This window comes from Pholcus phalangioides, unplaced genomic scaffold (assembly GCF_987345545.1).
Source record: "Pholcus phalangioides strain wild (caught in Gottingen) unplaced genomic scaffold, Ppha-v1.0 ptg000011l_1, whole genome shotgun sequence".
NCBI lineage: Eukaryota > Metazoa > Arthropoda > Arachnida > Araneae > Pholcidae > Pholcus > Pholcus phalangioides.
This window is the reverse complement of record NW_028301604.1, coordinates 7,875,268-7,883,675: the sequence shown is the minus strand read 5'-3', so window position 1 is coordinate 7,883,675 and position 8,408 is coordinate 7,875,268. Positions and strand designations below refer to the sequence as shown.

Below are 8,408 nucleotides of genomic sequence, written 5' to 3'. Positions count from 1 at the left end.
CATGCCCCGTTACTGAAGCTATGTCCTATTTACAGAACTAAATGGGCTATAGCCCAGGGCGGCAAGTTCAGAAGGTCGGCAAATTTGAGGATTGAGTGGCCAAGAAAATTAGCAAAATGGGAGAAGGGCGGTGAAATTTTTATAACCCTCAAATAAACCCACCTCTTCCCAGACAGCAAGTGACCGTGTCAGTGAGTGACCTAGAGAGTTTGCAAGCACGTGAATGAGCAAAAGCGTGACTTAGAGCGGGAGTAATGAATGATCAAATGAGTGACATAAAGAGTGAGGGACCAGTTCAGTGAGTGGCCTAGAGTCAGCCGTCAGAAGTATACTGGGCCCCCGGAAAAAGTAATTTTTCTGAGCCCCCTACCTGGCGAGACACGTTTACTTTTAAAATTTTAAACCAGAGGCCCCTCTGCATTTGAGGCCCCCGCCCGCGGGGAATGCGTTAAGACGGTATTGTCTAGAGCGCGTGTAAGTAACGAAACAATTACCAAAACCAGCGTCAAACACGTGTGTGACCAAAACAGGGTGCAAACATGTAAATGACTAAAAGGTCCGTCCCACGAGAGTTTGCTAGGGGACGCTGGGTAAGATAATTAAAGTTAATAAAAGTCTTTGTCGGACATAAACTGCAAAAATAACAGCCGGCGTGAAGTAAACCGTGCTTGTTCGGTCATTCACAAAGGAAGACGCTCGTTCCTCTGCCTTTCTATTGAAAGCCTTAAAAATTATTGCTTCCCCGAGGCCCGAGACGACCGCGGATCCTGACAAAGACTTTTATTATCTTCAACTTTAATTATCTTATCCAGAGTCACCTAGCAAACTCTCGTGGGACGGACCTTTAAAAGAGTGACTTTAATACAGGTGTACTTGCACGAGTGGGGGGGAGGGCTATAACATGGGATGAAAAATTCGTGGATAGAGTAGTCGAGAATATTAGACTAGAGTGGAAGGGCGGTGAAATTTGAATAGCCTTCAAATCGGCAAAACCGTAAATGCGCTTCTGACTGAACATCAAAATTACTCTCAATCTCCTAACCTGAATCTCTGGTTCGGTTTCAAATAAACAACTCATAAAGGATGAAAACTTGGAACCACCTTAGCAGGAGTTTCAGAGAATTACTAATCAAGAAATATAAAATCTTGGAAACACAAATACACGAAATACTAAATGGTAAATCTTGCTTATTCGAATAGGACGTCAAGATAAAATATGAAAATGTTTTTAAATATGAAAATATAGCATTGAAAAGTTATTGAAACAAGTATAGACTGTTTTCGATAACAAGAAATAATTGACGCATATTTCAATAAAATATGTGGGTACTAATTTGTCTGCATAATTAAGAAAAATTTAAGAGTAAAAAAACTTCCTAATGAAATTCTAATATTGCACGATTTAAAATAATAATTTTCTTATTCAATTTTGTGCAGACTATATGGTTGTCAAAAACCTATTAAAAAACAGTTTTTCGCCACAGATACGTTAAATAGCAAAAGCTTACTTTCATGCAAATTGGAATGATTTTCATTATTATTTAATTATGATTATCAAGTGCACAATATTAATTTTCAGATTTTTTTGTCTGAAAAGATGGTGGTTAAATTTAATTCCCGCAGAACATCCGACACCACACAATCAATTTTATATCGTGGATTCCACTTATAACGTTCCTCAAGGCCGAAACATGGGAAGAGGAGGTAGGTTTGGTGCCCCGGGCGCTGGACCGGGGGGGGGTGGCGTGAATTTCAACCTTTTACCTGCCCTTTAACATTACAAGGGACACCAAGATGCTGACCAAGCATCTGGTTGCGGCACTGCTCTTAGAACCTTTTCCCGCTTAGTGCGATTCATTTTCGTGGTTCCATCTTCAACTAATGCTCAGACCATAGAGACGTTGAAGCGGAAAAACGCTTTGAACGGGAAATATTAATATTTCCCGTAAAAGCGTTTTTCCGCTTAAAACGATGTTATGGCGGTTTTTGGAAAAGCATTATACGCGCGATCCACTTTTTATGTTTAATCAAGGTACTTATTTCAAATTACAAAGGCTTTAATTATTAGATGGGGCCGAGGCCTATATTTTCATAGATATTATAGAGAAGCTATGTGTGTTCAAATGCTCACCTTCTGGCGCAGGGCTTTTGAGCTACGTTTTCGAGGAGGGGGGGGGGGCTTTGCTGAGATTTTTCATACTTTTAGGCCCCACTATAGTGAATTTGTAGAGTGAAAATCAAAAAATGATAAGAATCGTCCTGAGCCCTGTTAGCCTCACCCTGTGGGGAAACCCCCGTTAATGTCATTATCAGTGAATCCGTAAGCGAATGCAGCTTCATCCTCTGGGAAAACCCCAGATGTGCTACAAAAAGTAGTAGAATTAATTTTCTTAATATCCATTTATTTTAAAATTTTAAAATTTTTGCTTACTGAAAACATTTTTTTCGAAGACATGGCCATTTTTTGATCCACGTCAAGCTTGCGGGTTTCAAGACTGAATTTAAAAAAAAGAGATAACAAAGGCTAGAAAACGATGATTCATCTTATTGGATGGCTTGTGCTTTATTGCGCGTTACCAAGAAAACTGAAGGGTGTAAATTTTTTCCCTCTCTACACGAGCCCTTAGGCGCTAGGGGGTAAGCGAAAAGGCAGCGTGACAGCCGAATCGTATGGAATCCCTGTAGAACCTTAGTGGGAATACAATTGACCCTCCTCCGGCTATGACTTCTTTATTTTTTCGACCTTACCAGCAGAAGAAATCTCAAGGTGGAACTTGGGGAACAAATTTTATGGAAAGGAACTTTGAGAAAAAAAGGAAATTAATTAAAAAAATTAAGGATTAATAAAGAAAAAAAGTGAGGTAACTGGAGTTATGTTTGCTTGAAGGCTCTTGGGAGGGGCGATCGCCCCTTCACCTATTGTTTAAAGGCTCTTGGGGGGGGGCGATCGCCCCCATCGCCCCCCCCTGGATCCGCCACTGCCTTATTGTAAAGAAAACGTTGAGAGGCTGAAAGTTGACAGCATGACCCCCACATGCTAATGCCGGGCCCCCAGGCCAGGATTTTTTGCAGGCTCCCTCACACCCCCCCCTCCCCACCGAAAATTTTTTCTCACCCCCCCCCCCCCTTCGAGCCGAGATTATGGTGCATTTTTGCATTAAAAACATACGAAATCTCTTTCGGGAAGAATATAAAGGATGAATGCCCCCCAAGCCTCTATTCCCCTTATGAGAAAATCCTGCGTACGCTACAGAGTTTTTATAAACAGTAAAATTTCGCTACACCGATGCTCGATGATATATATATAAATACCTCTAAAATATTTTTTCAAATCTTGTTTGGATTGCCTAGTATAATGTAAAATGCTCGATACAGCGATATCCTGTACTACGATAAATCCCTCCATAAGGATATTGTTTTATAGATTGAAACCACTTATACAAATATATTTTTTATATATTTCGCTCAATTACCCTGCTATATATTTTTAAATTCTTCAAAAGTTTTTGTTCTTTAGAGTGTGTTTAATAAACATTGGTATTTTGCACTATCTACCTTTCGTAAGTTGCGGAAGCTGATTTCTGCATAGTACACAAAAGTGCTGTGCAGTAAATCATTTTATAGTATGGAAATTGCCGGTGGTGCATGGTCAGCTGGGCCGTAAGTGGGGTGAGGGGAGCAAGTGGGTCTTTTGTCCTGGACCAGAAGGGGCGCAAATTTCACCTTTCAACCTCTCATTCAACATTACATGAGGGCAAAAAAATGTGCGCTTGCCTCGACTGATCAATCATCTAGTTGTGGTCTTGATGGTTGGTTTTCAATGTACAATACCCCGGGCGCGGTAGCTCAGGTTGATAAGATGCTTGCCTAAAGTACCAGAAGATGTTTAGAGGTGTCGAGTTCGATACCCGGTTCGTCCTTGTCAGAAACATTTTCTGACACAGGGGTGCAACAAAAGCGGCGACAAGACCGCAGGAAAAAATTGCTACCGCAAGCAGTCCCCCATCGAGGTGTTAGCGCACCAACCCCTCGACGAGGATAAAAAACAAGCCTGCCGTTCGGAATCGGCAATAAATTGTAGGTCCCGGTCTAATTAGCCCTCGTGTGCAGATATTTTCATTAATTAGAAGAATTATCGCCGTGCAAACTCTTTTACAATATTGTTGGAAATAATGTAATTTTATAAAAAAAAAAATTTTTTAGAAAAATTTATTTAACTACAGAAAAATTTATTTTTTTTCCTTTCAAAGTAATTTCAATATTTATAGAACAATCCTTCAAACAATTTGAGCTAGATACAGTGATCTCTCACTTATACGTTTCTCTCGGTTATAAGAGGAGATTTTCTGCACATTAGTTTTGAAACAGATTTGCCGTTGCAAAAAAATTTCACGTCCTGAACTTACAGCAACTTATCAGTGGAGGACTAGTTAATGAATGAATTCAAATGAATGAAAAATAACGACCGAATTCAAGTTAGTTATTTATTCCATATTCCTACTGTCCGTCAAATTGCTGGAAATTTTTTCAACATCAGAAAATATCTGGGCTTGTCAATGCTAAAATAAGAGGCAAGACAGATTCACTAGATATCTCATCAGTGCCGCAAAAAGGCTTAAATACACTGTGTGCCGGCAGGGCCTCAACTAGATACTTTGTCACCAGGGGCAAACCGGCATTTTGGTGCCCCTTGCCATGTATAAGATGCAGTTTAAGGGTGAATTCGGCGCCTGGGGCACCAGACCTGCTCCCCCCCTAGTTGCGGCCCAGTGTGCCGGTTTCCAAGAGGGCCTGGTTTTGAGTCCCGGCGGATAAAAGATGAATTTTCTTTCCGAGTTCACTTCAGCATAATATCCAGAAAATGTTTCCTTGACACTGTGTAATTTAATCATTTATTTAATACGATTCACTTTATTCAAAATTTAATGATTGCTGCTTCTAAAATGCATGCTTTTAGTGATAAAAATTACTTAGGTATGTCTAGTTCAGTATAGAAATATAATCTAGTTCAATCGTATTTCTTTTCAGGAATCCCGGGAAATGAGTTCAAATTCCCGGGAATTTCCCGGTTGCATTTTAGGTGCGGGATCTCATTGGTCTTGGCCAAAACCATCGACCTACAAAACGGAACTAATTAAAATATTTTTGCTCACTCCGCTGAAGCAATACCTTCTAGAGCAGAAGGTATCTGCTGGTTTTGTATACCATACACAGATGGGATAGCTATAGAACCCGTAGCTATCCAATCTGTGTGTGGTATACAAAAGCTTACAGCCAAGTTGTCGTTTTATCGGCGCCCATAAAGGCATTACTGTGGGATGGAACATCTGTTATGTCTTCCCTCCAATTTTCATTTCAGCCAGACGCAACTAGAAACAGCAGGTCACCACCCCCATGCTGGTGTCCTTAGGGCAATAATGGTTGTCGGTAGCCTGCATTGAACAATCATCTCAATGTCTTTTCCTTTATTCGTCTGGAAAAGACTATCACCCTGGAGCTGTTGCCTTGTACAGCATATTGTATATGTGTATTGTAGAAAAAAAAAAAATTGCAAAAAAAAAGAAGAGAAGATGCTTAGTTCAAGAGATCCGCTGATATTCATACAAATTAATAAGATTGATGTTAAAATGTTCTGTCTATTTTCCTGCACAGACTAGACATATCTGGGAAGAAAAAGTGGGAAAGGCCAAGCCACACGGGCAATCCTGACTCCCGGGCCCCAGGGCTGGAACCCTGTCAGCCCCCCTACGTGGAGCCATGGTTGACAGTTGTCTCACGGGACTTGAGCAATACCTTCTAAAGCAGAGCAATACCTTGCTCTAGAAGGTGTTGACTTGACCCCTATGCCAGGGGCGGTCAACCTTTTTCCCAGCCGCACCACAATCATGGTTATTTTAGATGAACGTGCCGCTCTATGAATTTTAACACTCAGACAACATGTCCCATTTTTAAGGGAGACTAACTTTCTCTCCGTTCCTGCAAAATATTGTTCAGCTGTCCTCTTATTTTGGTAAAAATGTTTAGTTTCTCACTCTTTTGAGTTCTAAGTTGTTTTTATTTTGGAGCCATGAATTTGATAATCGCCATGCAGATTGTGTATGAACGTATATCAGTAAGAAATGTTCATCTTATCTACAACATGTTGGGCATAAATACCGGAACTTGAAGACTCAGGATTCTTGGCCCCCTTCCCACAATAAACTTGGTGAGAGGGCTTAGCCATGGCCCCCACACAGGGGCATCGGAAGTGTTTCGAACCTGTGGGTGCCCGTCTTGAGATTCATGTAGGAAATTTCGATTTTTGAATCAATTCTGTGGGTGCTCGAACCCGTTCTACAAACTTCCGTGGGTGCTCGAGCACCCACAGCACCCCCGGCTCCGACGCCACTGCCCCCACATGGGGGGGGGGGCTGACAGGGCTCTAGCCCTGGGGATCGGGACGGTTATCATAATTTTTTTGCTTTTTCACGCTATACATTAACTGCAGAAAGGGGCCCGTTAAAAGACTGACCGAGGGGCCCGCAAAAGGATGTGGGAGCCATGGGCTTAGCCCCCACCAAGAATTCATGGATATATAATGTAATTGTATTATACAATGCATGTCCTCCATGTGGATGATCCTGAATCTCGTGCACATGGGACGTCCAACAACTATGCCCAAAGATGAATAACTGAACAGAAACGCAATGAACCACACGTTAGAAAAGAAGCAAAAAGTAGAAGAAAAGGAAGAAAAAAATGAAAAGAAAATAGTATAATTAGATAAGAGAGTAGGTAAAAGTAGATTTCTCTATTCACTCTACCTGTTCTCTTTCGCTCTTATATGTATATAGTAGAAGGACAGATACATCATGTGGGAAAAAAAATCACTAATAGGAGTATAGAAACAAACAGAGGCAAATAGAACGACTTTGTTTCATAGGGTTACAACAAAGCTTCACGGTGATGGGAGAGAGAGAGGAAAGAAAACAGAAAAATCTGTTTGAATTTATTCCACTAGCGTTTGGATACAATATTACGTCCTTGATCGTAAAGTGGTGAAAGGGGGACAGGAAAAAAAACAACAAGATGCGTAGGTGGGGCGTGGCGAAAAATGGTTTGGAATCACACTGTGTTAGAATGAGCTGTGATGACTGATGAGTAGAACCCGGATTATATGCACTAAAAAAGTGGCGAAATATACTCTATAAATATGCAACTATGCACTTAAAAATGGCAAATATGCAGTAAAAATCCTGAAAAACTTAAAAATTCCAAAATACATATCAAAAATGAGAAAATATGCGTCAATCAAAAAATCATCATGCAAAAAAAACAAACAAAAAAAACATTTATGTTATATACAATAGTTATGGTTTTTAAAATGCATATTTTACATTTCGTATAGCACATATTTATTAATAAAAAAATATCCCCACGTATAATGTATATATTTGCATATAAAAATATAAAATAACTTTCTACACATTTCTTATTTAAAAATTTTTCATTTCTAGTTGGTCGTAGCTGCTCAGTAACGAAATACCAGTAACAAATGAATTTCAACGATATTTCTAAAAAAAAAAAAAAATCGAACACTTGACGGTATCTCTAGAAAATATTTTGGCCTTTTTAGCATATAAATGCATAAATATCAAAGAACTTTCAGAATAAGTGCATATTATTGAAAGTTTATTAAAGATCAAACACACACACTTTTTTAAAATAATTTTTTGAACGAATATTGCTCATAATATTTTCATAACATTGGTTTTTTTCCTCCCGCAGGTACAATTTCGTGAATTAATAAAGATGTTTACAATATTCTTTAAATAACAACCGTTTCAATCCCATTTGCGGGGGAAAAACCGATGTTATTAAAAAATATGTGAGCAATATTAATTTGAAAAAATTATAAAAAAAATTATTGAGCTTTAATAAACCTTCAAAAACTATGCACTTATTCTGAAAATTCTTTGATTTTATGCATTAATGTCCAAAAATGCCAAACACCTGCTTATAATCCGGGCTCTACTGATGAGAGATAACGATATCACAGATTCTAACCACATTATTGCGGGGGAAAAAAAAGTTGTTCGGTAGGGCTCGTCCGGGATTTGAACCCGGGACCTCTCGCACCCAAAGCGAGAATCATACCCCTAGACCAACGAGCCACGGCAACATGGGGTCTTAGACTTGAATCTAAACTTTACTAAGAAATTTGCAAACTTGTTTCTCCCTTTTCTTTTATTATGATTCTACAATTTTACATTTTTTTTTCTCAATAGGATTCCATAACTTTCTATAAAAATCATGAAAATACATTTTAGTATTTTTCAAAAGCAAATTTACTTGTCCTGTCAACTAATAACAAAATAGTAGCGCCATCTGTTCGAAACAAATTCAACTATAGTCGACGCGCGTTTTTA

The 8,408-nt window shown here is 39.2% G+C and overlaps 1 non-coding gene across 1 annotated transcript; it reads right to left on the bottom strand.

The window, feature by feature from the left end:
* Window positions 1–8,081: 8,081 nt before the first annotated feature.
* Window positions 8,082–8,153, bottom strand: TRNAP-UGG (transfer RNA proline (anticodon UGG)). Its single transcript has one exon. It is a non-coding gene; the product is annotated as a tRNA-Pro (tRNA).
* Between the last annotated feature and the right edge of the window lie 255 nt (window positions 8,154–8,408).